The 27,297-nt window shown below is 39.9% G+C and overlaps 1 protein-coding gene across 4 annotated transcripts in view; it reads left to right on the forward strand.

The window, feature by feature from the left end:
- The window catches only part of SPECC1 (sperm antigen with calponin homology and coiled-coil domains 1), an 894,647-nt gene that overhangs the window by 302,101 nt on the left and 565,249 nt on the right, over positions 1 to 27,297 (forward strand). For 3 of the 4 annotated variants that reach the window (XM_044054506.1, XM_044054510.1, XM_044054509.1), the window contains exon 2: positions 7,902 to 7,956. The exons of the other annotated variant lie outside the window; for it this stretch is intronic. The gene's annotated coding sequence lies outside the window, so the exon portion shown is untranslated. The remainder of the gene's footprint in view (positions 1 to 7,901; positions 7,957 to 27,297) is intronic. 4 annotated transcript variants of the gene reach the window in all.

Consider the following 27,297-nt stretch of genomic DNA (forward strand, 5'->3'; position numbering starts at 1 on the left):
GCTCTGAATTGGTGGTCAAGAATACCACATACACAAACACCATAGATATAGCCAACCTGCTGGCAGACAAGTTCAGTGAAAACTCCCCCCCTGTACCCCCTATTAATAAACCAGGACATCCTCAGCACCTGCTCCCCTCCTCTCATCACCAGGGAGCAGGTTATTAATGCCCTCTCAAAGGCAAAAAATACAGCCGCCATGGGACCCGACAACATCCCTGGCTGTGTCCTACATGAACTCAAGATCTTTCAAGGCACCTTATTCAACCAAAGCCTGTGCACTGGCTTCATCCCAGCAGAATGAAGGACAGCCACTGTCATCCCTCTGCACAAAGGTGGAGCATCCACTGAACCAGGCAGTTATAGGCCCATCAGCCTAACTAGCCTGATCTGCAAGGCCATGGAATGCATTATCATGGATCTTATAAACAAGGACATTGGCAACCTCCAAACACTTGATCCCACGCAGTTTGGTTTTGTCAGAGGGAGATCATACCTGTTAAACTTGGTCGCCTTCTTCGAAACAGTCACCAAAGCCGTGGATGATGGCAAGACAGTGCACACCACCTACCTTGACCTAGCCAAAGCTTTCAATACTATTCCACCCTCAGGCATAATAGATAAACTCTCCCAGCTAGGCATAATAGATAAACTCTCCCAGCTAGGCATAAACCCATATGTTATCAGATGGGTAGCTAAATGGCTCACTGATAGAACTCACTCAGTCAAAATAGGAGAAACCACCTCTAGTAGTAGACCTGTAACAAGCGGCATACCCCAAGATCAGTCTTGGGGCCTCTACTGTTTGGGATATACTTTTCTGAGGTGCAAGCAAAAAACAGTGGTCTGTGGCTGACCAAGTTTGCAGATGACTGCAAGCTGGGCACTGTCATAAATTCCCCTAGTGATGTGAATATCCTCCAAAAGGGCCTTAACCAAAGTAATGACTGATGCCAGATTCATGGCCTCAACCTGAACACCAAGAAATGCATCATTATCCCCTTTGGGGAAAATGGTGTCCCTACTAATTATCACATTAATAGCAATGTACTAAGCATGCAATCAGTCGTGAGGGACTTGGGAACCCAGGTTGATAGCAACCTGACTTTTGACAACCATGTTGCTTCCGTTGTATGGAAGGCTTTCTATATAGCCCACTTCATAACTAAGGGTATTTCATCCAGAAACAAGGAGGTCATAACATCCCTGTACTCCTCCCTTATCAGACCCATTATTGAGTACAATGCCCCCTTCGGCATGTACCTTGTTCAGCATATTCAGCAGGTGGAGAGAAAACAGAGGTTCCTGACCAGGAAAATCCAGGGTCTCAAACACCTATCCTATACAGATAGGCCTGTCGCTCTACTAACTGTTATACAGACTGCTAAGAGGTGACCTGTGTTTGGCATACAAGGCTGTCTCAGACTCAGCCTTGATGGAGTTGCTGCATATCCATAAGTCAAACTCCACTCACGCAACCTGCACACAAGGTGTCAACTTGGTCTGTGACATTAATAGAGCTTGTTGGTGGGATAGATTTGTGTCCCAACGACTCCCTCATCTGTGGAATAGACTTTCTCTCCATGTCAAGCAGAGTATCTCACTAGCCCTCTTTAACAGGAACCTGGACGACTGGATGGGAAACAGAAAATATACCTCTGGGATCCCACCTGTGTCCCTGCTGGACAGGGAAAACAGGTGCTGACTTTGTGGTAACATGGGTGAAATTCTTGGCTAGGCTTATAAGGGCCTCTGGGCCAATAGCCTAATATTGTCCTATGAACCTATGAACCTAAGGGTAGGCTATACATGGAAGATGGTCTAAATAGGAAGCTTACATGCAAGAGAAGATTCATGTCCTTCCTGGATTCTTTAGCTGAACAAGGGACATTCTCACTCCAATGGAAAATGCTCCTCCAGCAATTGCATAATTTTTTTGTTTTCTGTGTTTTGCCCCATCATTTTGCTAGATAGCAAGTCTATTGCTCTAAGTTACTGATTCATTCCCTTTTACCTTATCTGGTTGATACCATATGGCAATCCATGGTTGTGATCCGTTATCTCCACAGGAAGTTAATCTTGTTGGCACTATACTGTTTGGACCAGACAATAACAAGGGAGAGAGAACCTCAGAACTGCTGTCATCCATATGCAGCTACTAAGGGTGCAATGGTCCCTCCGTTCTCTACTATACCTCCTTTACAGTCTTGCCTTGGTCCTTGCTTCACCTAGTGTGGTTCTCATAAGGACCTCCCCTGTTGAAGGGTGGATCCTAATTGTCCTCCAGCCAAGGAATTAAGTGTTTTCACTTTGGCTATTAGAAGCCAACCATTTTAATGACTGGGAAGTTGAGGGATTTGAGTTATTCCTATCATCACCCTTTGACAGATGATGTAGGTGCTTGCATCATGCTGTGACTCTGTAATACCTTCTCATTGTATATGCAAGCTCCCACCAACATACCAATGAAAGCTACCATGTAGCAGCTTTGTAGGACAAAGCCCACCTCCTGGTCCTTGCTGCTTTCGACACTCATAAGCCTCTGCTTCTTTGGTGATGACTACTGCTAGTAAAACCATTAAGTGTCCCTCCAGAATGGGTGCTTCATCAGTAGCCACTCACTCTCATGTGGCTGGCTAACTCCTTTACCTCCCAGGCTCATTAACTGAAATTGGCTGTCTGGGCTAAATCAGGGCTTTACATTCTCCATCACAGAAGCAGCAATGCAGATAAGGTTTCTGTACAGATGCCACAACCATTGTATGAATTAAGGATGGATGACACTTATCATGAAGGTATTAAGGCCAGGTTTTATCCTTACATATTATGGTGTATTGGTATTAATGATTGGGGGGGGGGGCTGATGCTACTATCAGAAGAAATAGAACATGATATGAGGACTGTCTGTGTCTACATGGGTGGAGCAACAGGAATAAACAAGCAGAGGCCATTCTAGACTTCTGTCTGGAAAATGGATTGATCGTAGCCAACACATGGTACACCAAGAGAAACAGTCACAAGATCAAATGCAAAAGTGACCAACATGCAACTCATGTGAACTTCCTCCTAGAAAGGAAAGGGAATTGGAGTAGAACTAGAGATTGCAAGATCATCCCCAGTGAAACAGTCAAACCAGAGCATAAACTACTAGTGAAAACAAGCAATGGTCAGAGAAGGTTCAAAGGTCAACAGAGACTATGATGAAGACCAGGAAGTTGACTGGAGTGAAAGCACAAGAGCTCTAGGAAATACTCAAGACTCTAGCTCCTCAAGACAAAGAGAAAATAGGTATTGTTGAAGAAGAATGGTGGCACCACAAAACAATAGGTTTGAAGACTGTAGAACATATATGTGGCTAAGCCAGGTATGGAAGTAGATATGTAAGGAAAGCTGGTGGTGGAATGCAGAAGTCCAGGAATTTATCAAAAGAACCAAAAAAAAAGTAAAAAAAACAAACTCATAGAAGCCACCAAGGAAATCCACAGTATCAGGACAGGAAGAATAATAAACAATGTGTCAGCTTTAATAAAAAAAAAAAAAAAACACTTCCACAAGATAAGCGCTTTCATCTTGAAATATTCAAGACTTCCTCAGATGCTTACAAATCCCTAGAAAGATAAAAACATTTTGTTTAGAATAACACTATTTTTGGTTTTATCTGGATAAGGGTTGTGGAGGGTGAATGTATATTTAAATTCATGTGTTAGTATTATTTATGTTAATTTGTTGAGAAACAGTCAATGGTGTGTTTGTGATACTGCTCCCGATTGGTTAAGTAACGAGCTAACGTGCAAAATGGAAGGGGATTTAAACACAGTTTTTTAAAACATGTAAGCATCTGAGGAAGTCTGAGACTGTGGATTTCCTTGGTGGTTTCTACAAATTTATCAAAAGAAAGAAAGAATGAGTACAGGAAAAGGTGGGAGATAGAAAAGATGGACTATGCTAAGAAAGAAAGAAAGAATACTGTTTGGTTAACAAAGAGGTTAAGACAATAGTCATGATTGCAAATAACTAGGTATCAGAGACACTCTGGAACTGCTGGAAAGTGACTCAGCAGGTGACTCAGAGAGACTCTATAAGGTTTCAAGCCAATGACTGAAAGATGAAGATTGTCTCAGACACAATTCAAAAGGGATGCCAGCAGCAATCTGCTTATCAGTCCAGATGACATCAATGGCTGATAGAAAGAGTACTTCCAACAGAGTCTGAATAAAGAAACTCCCATAGAAGCTGTATTGCCCCATACATAGTACATGATGATGAAGAAGAACCCCATCAAATATATAAGAACAGCAGTTAAAAATTAAGTCAGGGAGAGCTGCAGGCTCAGATGAAGTCATGGCAGATATGATCAAAATATTGGATTAGTTTGGGAAGAAATGGCTCATGAGGGACTCATAGCAGTATGGAAATAAAAACATAACCTAGAAGACTGAAGACTAAGCATTCTAGTGCCAGTGTACAAGAACAAAGGGGACATTCACAACTGTGGGCAGCAGAGAAGTACGAAACTCCTGTCACACTACATGAATGTGCTGGAGAAGGTTATTCATAAGTGAATATACAGAGAACAGAAACTAAGATGGGAATGGAACAGTTCAGCTTCAGATCTGGATGTAGCACTCACTGGCCTGATGTTTTCAGTGAGACACATGATGGGGAAGAAGTTGGAGATAAGGAAAGAGTCCAACTGGGCATTCCTAGGCTTGGATAAAACATATGACACGGTCCCAAGAAAGCTGATTTGGGCAGTCCCTTTGATGATGTGAAGTCCTGGGGAGAATGGTAAGACTGGAGCAGTGTGTGTTCAAGGACCTAATGATGCAAGTACGAACAGTGCTCAGACGCAGAGAAGGGATCCCAGTGCAAGTGGGTGTGCCTCAGGGTTCAGCTTTGAGCCACTGTTCATGATGGTGATTGACTACATTAGCAAACAGGCCAGAAGGTACAGATCAATAAAGCTGCTGTATGCAGGTAATGTGGCACTACAAGCAGACTCTCAACAGGAACTTCAGGAAATGATTGGGGAATGGAATGAAAAACTGAATGCACAGCCAGAGAACACCTGCATTTTTGATGCTGAAGCTTCTCAAAAATGTTAAAGAAGTAAGAATGTATCAAGTGCTGCAATGTGATAAGTCTAATTGCCTGATACCTAAACATTTGAAGCTGTTGACTTGTGGGAGTTAGTGCCAGTGAACACATTTAGGATCACTCCATATAGCAGTGGTAAGTCTTTATTCACTGAGAATTTCCAACAGTATTTCTGCATCATTTGTTTAGTCTGGATGGGAGCCGAAGATCCATTTCAGGATGCTGGTATTCACAGAACATTTTTCAGTCTGGTAGGAAGATAAATCATCTGGCACAGACCAAGAAGTTCAACTGAAACATGACAAAGAGAGAGCAATTGGATAGCGCAGTGGTGCAGCGGTAGCATTGTTGCCTCACAGCAAGAGGTTCTCCGGTTTGATTCTCAGCTGGGGTGCCTTCTGTGTGGAGTCTGCATGTCCTCCCTGCGTTCGTGTGAGTTTCCGCTGGGTGCTCCATTTTCTTCCCATATTACAAAGACGTGCATCTGGAGCATTCCTCCCCGGTCCTCCGCTGAAAATTGGCTTTGTTCCAAGTCAGACTCTCCCAGTTAACAAATGATAAATAATTGTTATGGTCCTGATCAATATCTATGTTCCCCAAAACAATGCTTTCAGATTTTATATTTTATTTTATTTTATTTTATGTGGGCAGTAAGCTGGCCTAAAGTGACTTAATTTCATTGTTCATTTCAGGGGAATGCAAACATCTGCTACCTTTAATGTTTGTTGGATTCCATATTATGTTAACTATTAAATAATTATGATAAGCAACCACAGAGAGTTGCAGGTGGTTTACGGAGTAGACCAATTAGTTGTTGGTAAAGATATGTTTATAGGTTTGTTGAGCAAACTCAAGACCTGTTAGCTATTAAGAACCTTGGGTGCTCATGTAGTTATCCAGTCCAATCTTGAAAGTATGGATTGATGTGCTGAGTTTACTAAGTGGAGTAGTTTATTCCAGAGAAGTGGAAGTCTTTGAGATATGAAATTTTCAGTTTCATGGTGTGATATTAACTTTTATAGAGTGTTTGTGTTCTCTTAATTTAAGGTCACTGTGGGAGCATTCTAAGCAAATTGTTTCAAATAGTAAATGACCCATTAATGATCTGTATATAAGGTATATGTCTCCTCTATAAAGACAATGAGATAGAGAAAAAAAAGTTTTCATAGTCTTTTTCTAAAATTCACTCTTTGAAGGCCTTAAGTTCTTTTTATGAAGAATCTTTGTGCCTTTTCCAATTGCTTCAGTACTATGCCGGTAGGTTACAAACCGGGATATTTTATAATTGGTCTGATAAGAGTTGTTTGCAAGAGGAACATTACATCGTTGTCTCTTGCCCTCAAAGAGGATCAGGTGGGCAACTCCATATACTTTTCTTATAGTGGCTAAATGAACTTCAAATAAAATGTTATTGTCTGTAAAGATTCCTTACTATTTTACCAACCTTTAGTAGTTGCACATCAATATTATGTAAAGCTAGTCAGAGGAATGGTTATCAACTGTCTGAATGCTACATTTGTTGACATTATCCCTCCATTGATGGTGAAAACTGTGCCTCAGCCAATAATCTGGTACAGAAAGCACTAAACTTCATAATTATTTGCAGTTTCAGACAACCACTACCCCATTTTTTTCTGTATGTGTGTGTGTGTGTGTGTGTGTGTGTGTGTGTGTGTGTGTGTGTGTGTGTGTGTGTGTGTGTGTGCACGCGTGCGTGTGTACATGCTCGAGCACACACTCACAAGATATTCCTTAACTGCATTAAGCCGTTCCATTTTACTTGTTTGTTTCTTTGTGTATGTTTTGTTGACTGAGTTCCACTATGCCTCTGGTCATTTTCAAGGGAAACCCAAGGTAGTATTCATACTAACTAAGGCACATTTACCAGGACACCATGAAAATTCCCCTAGTCTTTTCAGTATATTGATATAATCTACCATCTACTACCTCATTACCCAACTGCTCCACTGCAATCTCCACAGCAAGATGCAAAGGAGAATGGGGCATCCCAGTAAGGTGGCAGGTTGACTTTAAGGTGTGAAAGATTTTGTGAAAAATGTTAGTTAGTGGTTACTAAATTTACCCAGTTTTCTCACAAAATACACAACCAGTCTCATTAGGGATCACTGCTTCAATTCCCAGAGTTCTTTCAGGACCCTTTTTTCTATGAATCAACTGGAATCAACTTATTTATCTTGGGCTCTTATACAGACTGGAGACCACCCATGTCCACTAACCCATTCAGCCCACACCCATCTATTTTATTTAATAATATTATTCTTTCCCATTGGCCTTTTAGCCTCAACTTTCTTTTGACAGAACTGTCTATTCTTTCTTCATTTGGAGAATTAGTTTCCTCCTCTGTGGCTTTCTACTGCTTTTTAGACTTATTATTTATGTTTTCCTAGCCTTGGGTGCCATCTCAGATTACAGTCATAGTCTTCTTTCCACTATTTTTTGTGTGTTTTAATTCTAAGATGGTGCATGCATTTTCATTAGAGTGTTTCTGAGAACCCTGGAGCACTCAGTTTTGTGTACCTGGATACAACATTTCAGTTGATTGTGAATCACACTGGTAATCAGTTGCTCTAAGGTTAATGGATTTTTCAAACACTCATTAGAATTTAGGCTTCTGCTCCAGAAACAAACAGAGGTGTATGTCTTTCTATTTTTGCTTGTAATATCATTTCCAATAAAACATTTTCTTGTCTTTTGCAGTATTCCTCCTAGGATTGGATTTTCACTACGAATACAGTCAAAAGTATTTATAGATGACATTTTCTTCTTTTGTTCTCTTCTCTGCAGGTGGATAGAAGTACTGAAGTATTTAAACCTTGAAGAAGTCATTGTCAAAATAAAGGTATTTATCTTGTTGATCTTAATCATAAAAAAATCTTTAGATGATTTAACAATGTTAATAAGTAACCCAAACAGTAAACAGTAGTTGTATCTGGTAAGGCATGCATAATTCAGCAGCTGACAAAATTCAAGTTTTACAGCACAACAAATACAGCAGTGATTTGGCAAGCCTTATAAACAGCTTGAAATGGACACTAATTACAAGTATTTCACAGACGTGAACATTATGTCCTCTTTCTCAAATGTCTTAACGGGGATATAGATACATGCTTATTAAGAATCAAGTGCTTAAATTGGACTTGAGGAAAATTTAGAGAAGCCTACAATTTTCCATTTTCTAAATTGTTACAGAAAGAAGAAAAGGCAGATATTTGCTTTTATATTAAAAATTGTTCCCTTTTCCTAAAAATCAGTGGCATCTTCAATGTTAGCTATATTAGTTAGCATAGGATATGACAAAGAATGCACCTCATGTGAAGAACTTTAGACTGTTTTTCTATATTTATGTATTAACTGAGTATGTGGGTTGGTCATTGAAACTTTTTCAGCCATGACCCAGGCACAATGGCAGCTGCAGACATTCAGAGTAATTCAAAAGATTATAAAGCAAAACACAGATGACCTTTCTAATGGTTTGGATGTTTTGAGTGTTTTCGGGTAGGAGAGTTTAGAGTAATAATGGAGAGTGCATATTCCAGATGAGGAATGAATACATTGATTGCAAGGATGCACAGAGTATGATGGGTAATGTAGTGTTCTAATGAGTTAGACGTTTTAATTTTCCCATCTCCCCTTGTCCACTATCATGCAATGTGAGTTTTAAAGGAGGGTGAGTGTCTATAATAAGACATGGGTGCCTATATTTTATTACCTGAACAATTTTATGTTTTTCTAGAGTTACTAAGATCAGAGGTTTGCATTTTGTTAAATTTTGATAGGTTCCAAATAACAGAGCAGCATTTTGCTACATTAAAGGTAGTTAGTTGTGATTAATTACATAACTGAGAGAAGATATTTGCACATTTTTTTTAGTATGGTATGTGGATGGACACACCCCATGGAGGCTAATGTCATTGACATAAAGAGTGATCACTGGATGATGTATGTTGTTTGCGATGTCATCTGCAAATAGAACAGTATGGAGACAATGCCAAGAACCATCTTCTTTGGTACTCCTGAAGTGAAGATACCCTGTTCACTTTGATTATCTTCTGTATTAGCCATAAAACAAATATTTTCAGGGTCAGGAAAAAGTATTAGGACTGAAATCAAGAACTTCTAGTTTCCTAGGTAGTATAATATAGACTTATACAATATTACTACTCTAAAGCCTTAAAAAATTGGATGCTTCTCACTGAACCTACAGTGGATCACTGGTTACATATAGGACAGTACACAAGCCATTTGTTATATAATTTCACATTTAACTTAGGGGATCCCAAAGCTCAGTCCTTGGTCCAGTATTATTCTCAGTTTTCAAAATAATATATTCATACATTCCAACAGCCCTAAACTATACAATATGCAGGTGACTCTAGAAGGGTATGTGGTACCAAAAACAAAGCACTAGTTCTCTAACTACACAAATACAACAGCCCAGAGATGCACTTCTCAAAAAATTATATTTGGCAACAATGATAAAACCACCTGACCTAAACCAGTTCAAAGAAATAACACTGACATTGAAAGCATGGATCATGCAAAGATTTAGGTAGCAAACTAATACTCAGCAGTGTGCCTTATATTTTATTAATAAAAAATTATCCCCAACAAACTGCTCCTGTGGCATAGAGGGATAAAACCCTGACTATGACCCAGCCAACTCAGGTGACTGAAGAAGCAACAGGGAGGGATGGCCATACTCATCCCAGGAGTTGGTGGATGGGTCCATGGACTCCCATGGTGACGATCTCTGGTGGAGTCTGGGTACATCACAAGGTGGATGGGCCTACAAAGAGGGGCTTAAAGGTAAAGATATAGCTGAGCTGCTGTGGAGCTAGGGTGAAACTTGCACATCTCCATTGCATGCCTACCCCCAGGCTAAACCATGGATCCCCAATGGGGAGGTCGAGACATAAGAAGTAAAAAATACCCTGCGGATATATGCATAGATGTGCTGAGCCCCTGAGTGCCTTGTTCCATGACTGGCCCAAGCAATACACTGAATAAAAGTCTAGGGGTGGGGGTCAGTAGCTCGTAGACCCACTGGAGACAGGTACTAGGATGCCGAGCTGGTAAAAATGATGGATGGAGGAGGAAGGAGCAAAAAAGGAGCAAAACACACAAAAAAATATATATATATATATATCCCCAACACCTGGATATGATCACAGGGGCCTCAGCATGGAGAGTGGTCTCATGGGTAAAGTTGAATTCTAATGAGTGAGTCCAGGACATTGGCCAGTGGTGATTAGCCTTGTGCTTTTTCCCTGGAAATGTTGGCAGTTCTCAGTTTGCTTGGATAAGTCATTCAGATTTTACTTTGTAAAAATACAGCTGTCACTGATTCATTTCTGTGTGAGTATTCAAGGTACAGGAAGGTCAGGTAAAACATGGGGGTAGGGGATGTTATTGTGTGTATGAATGTCATTGTGTGTGTGTGTGTGTGTGTGTGTGTGTGTGTGTGACAGAAGGACCACAAAGGAACCTGTATTCATTTGTAACTGTGTGTGTTTGTGTGTATGTTTGTGTGTATACATCTGTCTGTGTCTGCTTGAGTGGTTGTACTAGGGAGATTAGGTAGGGAACTGAGAGTCTGGATGTGTCTGTGGATTGTGCAGATGAATGTGTGGCTGAGTGTTTTATTGAGTGTGATTGAGTGCAGGAGGGTTTGTCTGTTGATGACTGAATGTGAGTGTGTGTGTGTGTGTGTGTGTGTGTGTGTGTGTGTGTGTGTGTGTGTGTGTGTGTGTGTGTGTGTGTGTGTGTGTGTGTGTGTGTGTGTATGTATTGGGTGTCTTTGCTAATGCAATGTATGGACAGCTAGGCAGAACACTAGTGCAGTCAGGTCTGATATAGCTACTGTTCAATTCAGAGACATTACTGGGCTTATACCTGTCTCTGAATCACATTTTTCGTTGTTGCACTAATTGACCATACTGTGTTGGGCAATTAGCACAAGCGGTGAGCATTTTATTGAATAACAGGAATTATCATTTATTCTTTTTTTACTATTTTTATGTTGCTTTTCTTTTTAACTAGGTATTCATTTGTGAAAATATCATGTCATGATGCTTGTTGAAAATATGTTATATAGTTTTTCCTTTTTCTAGGTCCCCTTTGACAATAGGCTCTGTCCATTAAGGCTAACCTGGTCAACAACATGTAAACAAGCAAACAAAAACTAACTAACTAACTAACTAACTAACTAACTAACTAACTAACTAACTAACTAACTAACTAACTAACTAACTAACTAACTAACTAACTAACTGACTAACTAGCTAGCTAACTAACTAGCTAACTAACTAAATATGGTTCAAACCTTCCAAAGCAAATGTGAGAGTAATAAAAACAGATCCAGTGAGTCAATGTCTGTGTGACCAATAATATTTTAGCAGTCATTGGGTAGATTGTAATATTTATGTCATGACCTGTTTGAAAACCGTGGTGGGTGTCAGTAGGAATTCCATATTTCTTTGTGTGTTCAAACAGTTGACTGAAAATTATATTTCAAATGTGTTTGTGATTAGGCAAAGAAGAGATATTGTCGTGAAGTCCTGAGTTGCACAGGAAGACGATGAGGAAATGCTTAAATTGTGGGGGAACTATGCTAGTGGTCAAGAAGATGTTGAAAATTTGTGCAAGGGGGTTGAGAACAAGATGACCAGCAATGCAAAGAAAAAGTGGGTGCTATACTGGTTAGGTTTAGCTTTCTTTTCTAGCTTTTTGCTCTTTATTCTGGGAGTAACTGCCTTAAAATTGAATGGGGAAAGGGGAGCTTTACAAAGAGATGACAGATAATGTTTGACTTTGCATGGTTGCTGTGACAAGGATATTATTAGATAATTTTTGGGGGGGTAGATGAAATACTAACATGTTTTTTAAATTCCTTTAGGCAGGAAGCATGTGTAATGGTCAGTGATTTATGGATTTCTTATCATCAAAATGATTGCTGCTTTGGTAGAGAGGTGACCATGCTAATTAATTTAGTTCATCATGTACAAGGCCTTCTTTCATTTCTGGGAAAGACTGTATGGTTACTTTCATTTGAGGCACTTTGGGAATTCAAATGGCATGGTGGCCTGCATTTAGTGCAGATTATTTGAAGTTTTGAGCAGATACTTTACTTCAGTAAATTTCTGGGGTATAGTCTTCTTCTTCTTTCGGCTTTTCCCGGTTAGGGGCCACCACAGCGGAACTCCGGTCCGCTAATGATTGGCAGTAGATTTTTATGGTTTCACAACTCCACACCGAAGTATGCGCACGCCGATCGCGTGCGGCCCAAAAAAACCATAGACACTCAAAAAACCATGAGCCAGCACGTACAGCAGTTTGTTCATTAAGATTCCTTTATTCAAGGAATCTTGTTGCTAATAAAGTTGGTTCTATCGAACCGTACGTGCTTGCTCATGTTTTTTTCAGTAGATTGTTATGGTGCCAAGGTGCCAGCCCGACACCCAACCTTCAACGAAGGCACGCCCGTTCACGCATGTCTTTCGAACGCCACTCGACTGCGGGGAGGATAAAACCAGATTTCCTACCACTCATATCTTTGTGGCATAACTGTTGTTTCAAATTTTTATATTTCTTATATGCAAAGTCTGGTTTATCTCCTATAAAGTCTTTCAATTCCTTCATAGCATTTCATATAGCCCAATTATTCCTAATAATGTTCATAATTCCATTGGTTTAATTAGCTGGGTTAGGTTACACTGAGCAAAACAAAAATAAACAAACAATTGACTTGTTATTTCCTGGATCCCAGAAGATTTACGTTAAAAGTCCATCATTATCATTTTATGATTTCTTTCGCAATGCTTTAAGATATCATGAACAGCTGTTTCAAACAGATTAAAACTGGGAGAATGGAGAATTTAAAGCACAGCTGAAAGTGTGTTAGTGTCATTACTAATGGTAATGGAGGCTAATGTCCATTGAGGTGAGATTTCACTCATGTTGCTATGTGACTACCAATTGGATAGGTTCTTTCTTACCGGGAGCAGCGTACCACCACCTATTTTTGACAAGATCTGTTATTAAGGAAAATGTGGAAATTAATGTTGAGGGTCAGGAATTTTCCAGAATACACTCACTTACACCAGGAACTATTTGTCTTTTTTCTCCTATGTACCTTTATACACAATTTACTGCCATATACAGTGCCTTCTTCCTTCTTGTTTGATCATCTGTTCATCTGTTGTCTTCATTCTTTCCCTTGTATAGATGTGCATGTTTTTCCTCCAATAGTGAGAGAGATGGAGAAGAGAGAGAGAGAGGAACCGAGAGAGAGAGAGAGAGAGAGACTAAGGTAAAATTAGAACAAAAAAAGTCAGTCTCAGATAATTACAGAAACTTCTTGAAAGAACATTTCCAGAGAGCTAAGTTTGGAAACCTTTCACTCAGATTCATTCCTGCTCTGTGCTCTCCCTCAGAATATTTTTGGTGACACAATAAATTCAAAGTCGCCTGCATTTATTATGCAAGCTATCAGTGTTATTACAATTTGTATCCTCCTCTCGATTTTCAGACATGCTAAGAAGAGGGTAACAAGAAGTAGCTAAATGAATGTATACAAAACAAGACTGCTGACAAGACTACTACAGACCAAATGTAAAAGTTCCCATTTACAAATGAACACATAACATTCCACTGTTAAATTCCTTTCTCTGTGCCCCTTAGCCAGTGACGGCTGGTGACTTCAAATCAAAGGGGGGCTGCAGGAGACAGCTGAATGGGTGGTGGTCAAGGGGAAGGGGTGTGGCCAACTAGAAAGGGGAGGAGCTATGCTCAAAACCACAAAAACTAACTTTAATTAAATACGCTGCCCTGGGTGGCAAACCATCATTATGAGAGTCCAATCAAGACAAAAATAAGTGTAGAAGAATAAAAATATTTCAATGCATTGGCTGCATGACAGTTTATTTAATATCTAGATGGAAACAAAAGGTTGTGAGGCATGAAAAAATAAATTACTTTTTAAATACATTACTGGAATGCCAGTCAAAATCAAGTACAAGAAAAACCAGAAGCACTCAACTCAAACCACTTCTCCTTGCACTGCAGTTCTAATTATAATTTATATTCAGCTTTATTAAAGTACCAAGTAACATGCTGAAAGTAGAAATCTCTGTGATGCCCCCACTTGTAAAAATGTTTCTTATCCAAAAAAGACCTGCTGCCTGACAACTATCTACTTGTTTCATGGGGAAAACATGAAAGTAAAAAATGAAAAGCAAACAAGAAACAAGCTCAAGATACATTGCTTAAAGGATTACTGTACAGGTTATGGACCACACATGATTGGCATTCTGTTTAGTTTATGGGTAAAGTCTGTAGAGATGGCTGGAAGTCTCCAACAAGTGTAATGAGCTTTTTAAAATAATGGAATCCTGTCCTTTAATACCCAAGGTTTATACATTATCTAGTCAAGTATTCTCTGCATGGCAACAACAGAAAGGCTTTCACTGTTGGCAATTCTTTAACAGTATGCTTATTAAAACTTACTTGCATCTTACGATCTCAGACAAGCTTACCTTACGGTCATTAAAGCATTGCTACTTAAACACAGAGCAACAGGCACTTTGAGTAATAAGCATAAAGCAACAGTACAAAAATATGACAGAAACCAGACCGTTCTGTAAAAATCAAGGACAGATGAAAAGCCACTCTAGTACTTGTGTCTACCTTGGATGGGTGGGATTCTCTGCACATTTACACTGCATAACTACTCCTTGCCTTGCTTTGACACATCCAGAGTCACTACATGGGGGAGTGGGGTGTAACAAGTATGTCACAGTTTGAAATGTCTCTGGCTGACTTGTGATGGCCCTGACACATTTGTCATACCTCTCAACCTCAGAGTAAGAAATCTGGACAAAGCCATACAAAGAAATGGGACAAAGGCCCAAAAATAAGGACAATTTTTAAAATATTGCTCTTATAAACTTAGAAAGCTAATAGAGGTCTTGCATTAGTATGAATTTTCTGAATGGTATGAAATCTGAAACTCAAATGTCTGTCATTATTTTCTAACTTCAGTCTTTAATTATTTGTCACTAATTTGCCAAACAAACACAATTTTATGAAAAATGGACCAAAAATGTGATGTAAAAATATAAAATAGCAACACAATACAGCTGGGAACCTGTCAAAGAAGGGACACTTTAATATTAGTACTGCTAACTTGAGCAGCTGACAAAATAAAATAATCTACATGCATTTCTGAAATAAAAGTAATCTGATTATTACAGTTATTTCTTAATTATAAACCCTCCATGTTTTCTTCCAAAATTGCTATTTTGCGGAGGGATCATTAGGGGAAGAGCAACTTTTTGAGCCAAAATCAGGGACAGTTGAGAGGTTTGGCTATGCCTAATTCTATAAAGCAATTTATTTGCATGTACCTCTCAACCTGTTAATGCAATAAATCTGGACAAGGCCAAATATATTGGGGGAACATATAAACAGTACTAAAAATTGCTCTTGTATAAACTGGGACATAAATCTGGACAAGGCCAAATATATTGGGGGAACATATAAACAGTACTAAAAATTACTCTTCTATAAACTGGGACAGTTGATAGAACAGGTATTACTTTAGCATGCATTTTTCTGAAGGTTATGAAGTCTGAACCTAGTGTGTCATTATTTAGTGACTTAATTCCTAAATGATTTGCCAGAAAACCACAAATTTTATGCGGAACAAACCAAAAATAAGAAGCAAAAATTCTATTCATTCTTTGAAAATCTGGACAGTTGGGAGGTATAGTTCAGCTGGGGCTGTCTAAGTTTGCCGCCCATCCCCCTCACAAAACCATGGTCGAATGGAGCCTCCCTGCAGCCATTCCAATGACCCATTACTTTGCTATTTCACTCCATTTACCATAAACACTAATGTGCATACTGATTTACTTCTATGATGATTTGAACTTCATTTGAAATTTTTATTTTGCATTTTACAGCACAAACACTAAGACATCTGCTAAACAAACTTGGCATTAAAACTTCTCTGCCCTTGAAACTCACATTCATTGAAACAACATTAAAACCCACATTCAAAGAAAATACATTTTACCCATGGCAGATAAAAAATAATTCTGGGCTGTTTTCAAATCATAGGCCCCTTGCATATGAAACATACATGTGCTCTTTGATACACCTTCCTATTGCTTTGAACATTTTTCCAGTAAACAAAGAAACAAAACTGTCCAATTCAGAACATTTCCATCATAAAAGTCTACTCAAACTTCTACAGTCTACTATTATCAGTAAATATGCACAATTCTACAGTTCACCATTATCAGTAAATATGCACAATCTCTGAAGTAGTAAAAAAGTCATCTAAATAATTCCACGTTAAATAAATCTGTAATGAAGAGGTTGCTGCTAGCAATCACCTTTATATTTCATGGTTTCATCGAAAAATAAAGTGTCTGATGCCCCTGAGGAATAAATTGCCTAAATTACATTAAAAATAAGCTAGTAATATTGCATTAGGAAATGGATGGCAAACTGATAACAGGCTCATAGTTAGTATCTTAATTTTCAGTACGGCAGCATTCACCCCTTATGAGAGTAGAACCAACAACCTTCTGCATCAAAAGCAAGTACACAACCTGTTGTGCTATTAGCAATGTGAGCTGACAACATAATCAGCACTTAACTTCTCTTCCCCTGCATCTCTCAGCTCCTTGTAAAATCTACTCAATACTCAACTGCATCTCAACTTCGCAGCACAAGAAGTCTGGAAAAAGCCACATTTATTGGGGTGGGTCAAAAGGGCAAAAACCAGGGACACATTAAACATTGCTTGTATAATCTTGGAAAGCTGCTAGAATAAAATGCTGTGTTACCACCATACATTTTACTGCCAAGGTCCCTGTGCAAAAGAGTCAGAACAACATACCACTATGCCAAATCACCTGCTTTCTGAAAGAAAAATGCTGTGTTACCACCGTACATTTTACTGCCAAGGTCCCTGTGCAAAACAGTCAAGAGCAACATACCACTATGCCAAATCAGCTGCTTTGTGAAAGAGAGGAAGACTGAAACTTAAATGGCTATCATTTAATGAATTCAGTTCTCACCATAGCTGTCAACCTCTTAGCACAAAACACCTGGACAAACCCAGTAATGAGGGAATACAGCCCTCAAACATATTCAGTGAATTCAGTTCTTGCCATAGCTGTCAACCTTAGCACAAAACACCTGGACAAAGCCACTAACAGGGTACTACAGTACCAAAAATAAGGACAAATTTCAAATAGCCATCTTATAAACTTAAAAAATTGCTATAATAAAAGGTTGTGTTACTATATATTTATTCCTAGAATAAAAAGTTGTTTTACTATGTATTTTCTGAAGAATATGAAGTCTGAAATTCAAATGCCTGTCAATTTTACTTCTGACGGAACAAAAACAATTTTCAGCAGAGGCCCAGGGAGAAATACTGTAGACACATGTCTTTGTAAAATGGCAGGACACCAGAGCAAATCCACACAAACACAGGGATAAGATGCAGACTCCACACAGAAGGCACCCCAGCCAAGAATCAAACCAGAAAACCTATAGCTGTGAGGCAACAATACTGCCACTGCACCATCAAATATGTAAGGAAGTAAACATTCAGAAACCTGAAGTCTGAAATTCAAATGCCTGTCAATTTTAACATTTGTTAATCAGGACAGTCTGACTTGGAACAAAAAAAACAATTCTCAGCAGAGGCCCAGGAAGAAATAATGCAGACATGTCTTTGTAACATGGGAGGACACAAAAGCAAACCCACACAAACACAGGGAGAAGATACAGCCCCCCCCCCACAAAGAAGGCACCCCAGCCAAGAAGCAAACCTGAGAACCTGCAGATGTGAGGCAACAATGTTACCACTGCACCATCAAATATCAAGCATTGCAACATTTACAAACCACAGATATTATGAGGAACAGATCAGATCAAATATGAGGCAAAAATCTGCAATTTTTTTACAAATGGTGGTGGGTAGGGAATTCAGGTCTTTAACACCTGCATACAAGGTACAGGGTTCAAGCCTGAGGTATTCCCTACCACACCACCATGAGCCTAACCACCAGTATATTGCACGTGGGGCATTTTCACACACACACACACACACACACACACACACTTACCTGGTCCTGTAGTAAATCCCTGTCCCCCGACGAGACTGCAGCTGAAAACCCACGCAAATCTGACCCTGCCCATGGCGAGATCTTCCCCTGCAGCAAACTCCAATCCAGACCCGAGATCCTTCCCCCGACGAACTCCTGACTGCCGACCTTGCAGTCCGACCCCAACGTGTTTCCCCAGGCAGTCTATGCAGTTTAAAACTGCATAGACTTGTGGGAGCGCTCCTGTCCACGTTTCTCAATCGGGACTGCTGCTGAGACAATCTGCGCATGCTCCATGCTCCAGACTGTCTCAGCAGCAGTCTGGACTAGTGCGCATGCGCGAAGTCCGCGAAATTTTAAAATATTTTTTTCTTTTTATTTTTTTTATTTTTTTAGTTTGAAGTTGAGGGGGCTGCAGTCCGGCAGTTCAATAGCACGGGCCGCCCCTGCCCTTAGCATGACATCCTTTAAAGCATATCGTAGTAAATGGCACTGTCAAACTTAAAGCGCAGCCGTAATGACGTACTATAAAACTTCTGCAATCATGTTAGACGTTATGCCACTGTGTAGTTTCTTCTCTAAATCATATTTTTCTTCCTATTTTTTTTTAAATCTGTGATTACGATGCTAAGACTGTTTATCCCATTAAGTACTCTTTTGAGTTTCTGCCCAAATCATGGCAGTAAAATGTTCTTTTTACAATTTACCTAGCTAGCATGCAGAGTTGCACAGTCAGCGCTTACTGTGTAACATTAGAGCAGATTCGAGGAGCATCCATCATTTTTAACTGATCACTAGTGCTTCATTCTGCACACAATCTGATGTTGCTAGTCAAATAACTAGTTTGTTTAGTAGTCCTGTAACTGTGTGAGGTGGTACTCAGCTATATATAATGACAAGAAACTGAACTGTCTCATCACAAATTGTTACAATTTGCCTATAGGCAATAACATGGGGCCTGCAGGGGACAGGTCCAACATTCTACGTAACCCCCATGTACCAATATAAGAACAGTTTTGCAAGTAAACTTCTTGTCACCCATTGAGCCTGCCTAAAGGGAATGACACAGAATGCGCTATTTAAGCCTTCCCTGCCATCCAACTGTCACTCCTATGGTCTGTCTTGACTGTACATTCCTGCCATCCACCCTCCCCTTTCCTTACGTTCCATGAGATGGTTGCAATACAGCCTTCCCACATCTGGGTCCCCCTTCATTTTCATTCAGTGGCCTCTTTTCTAGTTCGGTGTGAAGGTAAATGGTTTGAGATGTGCTGACATTACTCTCACCACTTATTCAGAGTGATGGCACAACGACGCACATCCTGTGCTGATTCTTATCATTAAGGACTTGAGTGGGCATAATATATGCCACTCAGGTACAATTCCAGGTCAGCACGGGCAGGACAATGCTGGCCAGCAGCACATGAAGGAATTTAGATAAATCTGTTAGGCAATGCATAACTTATACAGGAGAAGCTGAATGCTCTATGTGTTGTTTTGCTGTGATCTTAATAAATGGTCACACTTGTACTCGGTGTGTGTTTATTTGGCTCATGTTGGGGAAAAGTGCTTTAGCTGATTAATAGTCATCTGTAGCACTCAAGAACTAGACTGGTTCTCAACACAACTGCATGGCACATGGTAGCTATATATATATATATATATATATATATATATATATATATATATATATATATACACACACACACACACACACACACACATATATATATATATATATATATATATATATATATATATATATGTATATATATATATATACATTTATGCATTCACATAAAGCATATACATATTCAGAATGGCGTGAGGAATGGCGCAATCTGGATTGGCTGCTGGCACTTTTAGGGGTTCCATGAAAGTATAAACCCAAACAGACATATATCCAGTGGCCAGATATCAAACTGAGAGCTGTTTGCGCTTGACTGGTCTGTGCCTTGATTAGGAAACTGATTCTGTATCCCTTCTGAGAGAATATTTTCAGAAAAGGGAAATGGCCTTCTTAGTTTGCAGAACTGAAAGTGCTGCATGTGCTGAAATTTGGAAGTAAATATGGAGTGTGCATACATATAAGTCTGTGTGTGTGTGTGTGTGTGTGTGTGTGTGTGTGTGTGTGTGTGTGTGTGTGTGTGTGTGTGTGTGTCAGGACTTATGCCTCATTCTGTAGTAAATGATAGAAACTAGATGAAAGATTTATACTCTGCATCAAGAATATGCCCAGTATGCTGGAGAAAGAAATGAAGAAATTAACTAAGGAAAACAATGAATAAGGATGTACTACATAGTGGAACTGACACTCTTTGGCAATCAGACAGCTACAAGAAGCAGTAATATAGTTCTGTACCCTGTAAGTAACAAGTACAAGTTAGCATGTGATCTGTCCACTGACAACAAACAATAGGCCTGTCGTACTAAAGCTAATGGTCTGACTACCAGAAATGAAACTAGAATGTTCTGTCCTATTTATTCCCTTCTTCCGATATAACACTAGTGTGCCTTAGTTATATTAATACCATCAGGGCTACGAGATAAGAAAATGTTGGCAAGATAGATGTGGGTTGTGCATACACTGGGAGAAAGGCCTCACTGAGACCAATGACTGGTGTCAAAACCATTGGCCTTAAGCTTAATGCCAAAAAAATCTGCGTCATCCCCTTTGGGAAAAACTCAGTTTCCACTAATTACCACATCGATGGGAGCCCACTGAACATTGAAGGCATTATAAGAGATCTGGAGACACAGGTTGACAGCAACCTCTCCTTTGTCCACCACATTGCACTATGATCAGAAAATCCTTCTATGTGGCATATCTCATTACCAAGGGTTAGCAACCTTTCCTTCGACCACCACATTGCCACTGTGGTCAGAAAGTCCTTCAATGTGGCATATCTTATTACCAAGGGTTTTGCATCCAGGAAGAAAGAGGTCATCATCTCTCTCTACTCTTCCCTCATTAGGCTAATCAATGAGTATAATGCCCCATTTGGCATGTACCTCACTAGACACATGCAACTAGACACATGCAACAGCTGGAAAGGCCACAAATGTACCTCACGAAGAGGATCTTAGGCCTTAAACACATGTCCTACATGGACAGACTCAAAAAACTCCAGATTTTCTCTGTCTCATATTGTCTACTAAGAGGCAATCTCTGCTTGACTTACAAGGCCATGTCTGACCCAGCTGTGTTAGAAATGCTACATCTAATGAAATCCAAATCCCTCTGCACCACATGCTCCAGAGACCTCGACCTTATTACCACAATCAACAGAACATGCTGGAGGGACAGGTTCATAACACAGAGACTGCCCATGCTCTGGAATAGACTTTTCATACATGTCAAGCAGAGCACCTTACTGGCCCTCTTCAAGAGAAATCTTGATGAGTGTATGGGAAATAGAAAGTTCACCCAGGGATCACTGCAGTGGCTGTACTTGATAGAGGCACTGGGAACAAATTTCGGGAGGCAACATGCCAGGGCACTTTTATGGGTTAGGCTTATAAAGGCTCCAGGGCCATTAGCCTATTACACACCTATTAACCTATGAATCTATAAGAGGCAGCAGTATAAATGATGCAGGAAAGAATCTCCACCAGAATCTTGGTGATTGCTTGCGGTAAATACACACCCTGTACAACTGACCTGCACAACTGTGAGATAAGACTGTTAAAACTGCTCTTAATAATAATATACAGCTAACTGATCACGATCTTCTATATTACTGTTTTATGAAGAGGAAAAAGACAAAAAAAAAGAGATAATATTGGAGTACACCAATTAAATTTCATGCTCTGGGCTAATTACCAGTTCAGACCTCTCAACTGTCCCCATTTTGGTGGAGCATTCCTATTTTCAGGCCTAATTTACCTCTGCACATGTTGTATCTATTTTGGGGGTATGTCAGGCTTGATTTATCCATTCACATAATTTTCTGAATCACACTCATACACCTGATTTTTGAAGCTGTCTAGTCACAGAAAAGCAGAGTACACCACCACCACACTAGTGGCACCAATAATTTAAAGAGAGAGGACACACATCTTGGTAGATTTTTGCAATATAGTTTGTTAAAGTATGCAAATTTTACAGTCTCTTTGATAATATGCTTATATATTTCCATCCTTTTTTTAAATGTGTGTTCCTGAGCAGTATTTTTCATTCCTTCTAGAAATGAAAAGAGTTATGTGCCATTTAGTATTCAAATGTTATGCTAACTAGATGTCCAGATTTTTGACTGGATGTGGGCCTTTTTGTTCCTATTTTCAATATCTGCATATTGAAAGGTATGACTTTCATGAGTGTGTGTGTATATGTGTTTATGTGTGTGTGTGTGTGTGTTTGGTTGGGTCGGTTCTTCTGGATATCATCATCATCATCAACTCCAAGGAGTCAGCACACCTTGGAGAAAACAGCACTTCTGCTACTTTTTTCCTTTCAAGACCTGAGAATCTATATGACAGCATCCAAAGATATCCAACACATTTTACATATGCAACTGTTGACTTCACATTAACAAGTAATTAATGTACCAGTTAATATAATAGTGTACAGCAAAGAGCAAGTTATAGAAATCTAAAAAAAAGGCAAATGAGCCTTAGAATGACTAATCCTATTCCAAAGTACTTTATAAATGTCCAGAAAATGTAATTTGTATACAGCTTAAGTATGGCCTTTCAAGCTAGACATGTTTTGGTACAGAGTGTTTTTTTTAATTTAATAATTGCTTTTAACCTGCCAGAAATTTCCTTTTTCCTTTTTAATTTCTCCAAATCTTTTGGGTTTTTAATACCGTAACGGGAATGGACCCCATTCCTAAGTCAAAGTATGATTAAAGTTCATGACATTAGTATTGTTTCAACCTTTGATGTCAGCCAGAAGTGCTCTTTGTAGCACCTGCAATGTGCCCAATAATGACTCCTTCTGCAATTCATACTGAGATAAATGTATCGGTAACATATCTAAATATAATTGTAAATTCTTTTTTATAAGACTCATTACTCCTACTACTATTGGAACTGTCTGTGTCTTTCTTCCACATTGCTCTCATTTCTGCCTGCAAATCCTGATATTTTATGACTTTGTGTCTCTGTATGCAAGACACTTTAGTCACTGGGTATAGCGATGCAAAATCTGAAGATAATGCTACTCAATGCTAGAAGTCTAAACCTCAAAATGCACTCTCTCGAGACACTCCTAAAAATGGAGAACATCGATATCTGTGCAGTAACTGAGACCTGGTTCAAGGCTCCAGAAAGCACCCCTGCAATACCAGACTACAACTCTTACCACACTTTTCAGCCACCAAACCAGGATCTAAACACTAAAGGTGGAGGAGTGTCCATATTCACCAAGGATATTCACACCACCAGGTTAGTTGCCCAACACAATGCATCTGAAATTCTCCAGGTGCAACTAACACTAGGTAAGACTGCAATCCAAATTGTAGCTTGCTACAGATCCCCTACCATGCACCAAGATTCTCACTACACTTTTCTAAACATACTGGAAAATATTAATATACAACCAAACACCCTAATACTGGGTGATTTCAACTACCCTGCCATTAACTGGGAAAACAACTCATGTACCAACACCTTTGCCCAACAGTTCTTGGAAATCATAAATTCCAACGCCCTGGATCAACTAATCCATTGTCCCACCAGGGGCTCCAATATCCTAGACCTGGTCATTACCAACATGGGAAATTGATGCTCCACACCTATGGTCACCCCCTCGTTGGTCAGGTCAGACCATAAGCTAATCACCCTTAACATCCACATCCCACCCCCAACCCCCAGTAAGGAAACCTCCATAAAAACTTCTCCAAAGCCAACTTCATGCTACTCAAGTCAGAAGTTACAAACTTCATGACACCCATGCAGACGGGAACTGAAAGTTCGACTGCTGAGTCCTACACTAAGGCACTGTACGAGCACATACACTCATGCTTGAATAGTGCCATCCCAAATAGAACCAAGATGCTCTCCTCCAAAAAAAGGAAGCCAATCTGGTGGTCCCCTGCCATAAACAAACTTTACAACAAAAGGAAGAAACTGTTGCAGAAAAGAGGAAAATTCCGGGATGCAAAAAACTCCCTTACCAGCCTCAGTAAGAAGCTGAGATCCCTCATAAAATCCTCCAAAGCTAGTTATGAAAATAAAATTGCCAAAAATTCCAAAGACAACCACAAGGCATTCTATAACTATGTCAAGAATTTAAATGGCAATGCTCAGATCTGCTCTGAGTTACAACAGAATGGCATTAAATATACTGATCCCAAGGATATTGCCAATATCCTGGCAGATCGATTCAGTGCCAACTTCACCCCCCTCTTACCCCCTAAATGGCCCATCTCAATACTGGAAGACTGCCAAATTATTGTAATAACAGCCACACAGGTAAAAAACTCACTCTCCAAAGCTAAGAATACAGCATCCATGGGACCAGTTGACATCCCGGGCTGTGTACTACATAAACTACAAAATGAACTGGCACCTCATTTAAGTGTCATGTTTAATCATACCCTCACCTCAGGCTTTGTGCCCACTGAGTGGCGCACAGCTACAGTTATCCCACTCCACAAGGGGGCCTCCACCTTGAATCCCGGGAACTACCACCCCATCAGTCTGATGAGCCTGATCTGCAAGGCCATGGAACGTATTATCATGGAACTTATAAACAAAGACATTGGCAACCTTCAAACACTGGACCCCACCCAGTTTGGGTTCGTGAAGGGCCAATCTTGTCTCCTGAACCTGATTGACTTCTTCGAATCAGTCTTCAGAGCCATGGACGAGGGTAAGGCAGTCCACACAGCCTATCTGGACCTCACCAAGGCCTTTGACACCATTCCCCACTCTGGAATCATAGATAAACTTACTAAGCTGGGCATTAATCCCTACGTCACTTGATGGGTTGACAATTGGCTTACTGACAGAACCCACACTGTAAAAGTAGCTGACTCCAAATCCAGCTCCAGACAAGTGACAAGTGGAGTACTTCAGGGTTTAGTCCTGGGACTTCTCTTGTTTGGCATCTACTTCTCTGAAGTACAGGCCAACACTAAGGGACTCTGGCTAACAAAGTTCGCAGATGACTGCAAACTGAGAGCCATTACCGAATCCCCAAATGATGTGGATACTCTACAAAAGGGCCTTACAGAAACAGAGTGATGGGCTCAAGCTCAATGCCAATAAATGTATAGTTATACCCTTTGGGAAAAAACATGTACCCATGAATTACCACATAGGTGGCAGTACACTAAACACCGAAAGTGTGATAAGAGACTTAGGGACACAGGTGGACAGTGGTCTTACCTTCAATAACCACATCACCACAACAGTCAGGAAATCCTTCTATGTGGCACACCTCATCACTAAGGGCTTTTCATCCACAAAAAAGGAGGTCATTGTCCCACTGTACTCATCCCTCATTAGACCCATTATAGAATACAATGCCCCATTTGGTATGTACCTCTCAAGACATCTGCAACAACTGGAAAGGCCGCAGAAATACCTCACTAAACGAATCACAGGCCTAAAGCAGATGCCCTATGCTGACCTCCTTAAAAAACTCCAGCTATACTCTGTCACATATCGTCTACTCTGAGGCGATCTCTGCTTAACATACAAGGCCATGTCAAACCCAGAGCTGTTGGACATGCTACACTTAAAGAAATCCCAATCCCTCAGAGCTACACGCTCCAGGGATCTAAATCTTGTCATCACAATAAACAAAACATGCTGGAGAGATAGGTTCCTGACCCAGAGACTCCCCAGACTCTGGAACAGACCGCCCATACATGTCAAGCAGACCGCCTCTTTGGCCCTCTTCAAAAGGAACCTCGATGATTGGATGGGAGAAAGGAAATTTACCCCGGGGATCACATCAGCCGCCCTGCTAGACAGGAGTCCAGGGTAGTAAATAGTGTGGGAAGAAATAGCCAGGGATTTGTTATGGCTAGGCTTGTATAGGCCCTAGGGCTGATAGCCTAGTACCAACCTATGAACCTATGAACCTATGATCAATGCTACTTTTATCTTCTTTTCATGGACCACTATATCTGGTTTTCTTGCATCTATCTTTTGAACTGTTGGTAATGGGTGATCCCATGTGATATAGATGTCATCGTTTTGTATGATGCTTTGTGGATCATTTTTCCAGTGTTTATCAGCTACTTTAATATTATAATGTTTGCACAATTCCCAGTGTAACAGTCTTGCCACATTATTATGCCTTTCAGTATATAGTTCTTCTGTCATCAGTATGTCACAAGCAGCAGCAAGATATAAAACTGTTTCCAATTCTGTTTTCCAAAACCTACATTTGTCTGTTTCTCCCACATGTTCAATGGACTTTGTAAACCAACGTGTACTTAGCCCACTATCTTGGGCCTCCAATATTAACCTTTCATCTTTTGGTTTGGATTCACCTCTCCTTAACCATTCCTGTGTTCTATCTTGATCAACATGAGGTTGTTCTAGGAGTTTTCTATACTTGCAACTATAGTTATGCATTTTGCACATTTCTTGCCTTCTCATCTGGTCCTTCACCTTATATTCTTTCTTTTGTTTCTGGCACATTCAGTTGCTGTCTGATTATTATCTACTTTTGGTTTGATTTCCATTCCTGCTTGATGCTGATATGCTTCTGCTAGACTTAGCAAGGATGTCATCTAGATTTTTTCTCCTCATGTTTCAAAACTTTCACTATGTTTGGGCCTTGTGAGGTCAGCAAATATGTATGCAGTCCCATGATTGCAGATCTATACATGTAATCAATTTCAAGGAGGCCCATACCTCCTTTGGAACAGGGAATATATAATCTTGGTATTCACTGATTTTTTATAAATCATCTGATGAGCATGATGCATCCTTCTTGTTTTCCTGTCTAATCTAGCCAACACCTTTTTAGGCCAGTCAGTCACTCCAAAACTGTAAGTTAGGACAGGAAAAGCAAACTGTTGTACTTTCAGTTCCTCATCTGATGAGCTATACAGTTTTAAATCATCGACAAAGAGAAGATCAGGAGTCTTTAC

Source organism: Protopterus annectens, chromosome 13.part0 (genome assembly GCF_019279795.1).
Source record: "Protopterus annectens isolate FY-2018-M chromosome 13.part0, PAN1.0, whole genome shotgun sequence".
In the NCBI taxonomy this organism is placed as follows: Eukaryota; Metazoa; Chordata; order Ceratodontiformes; family Protopteridae; genus Protopterus; species Protopterus annectens.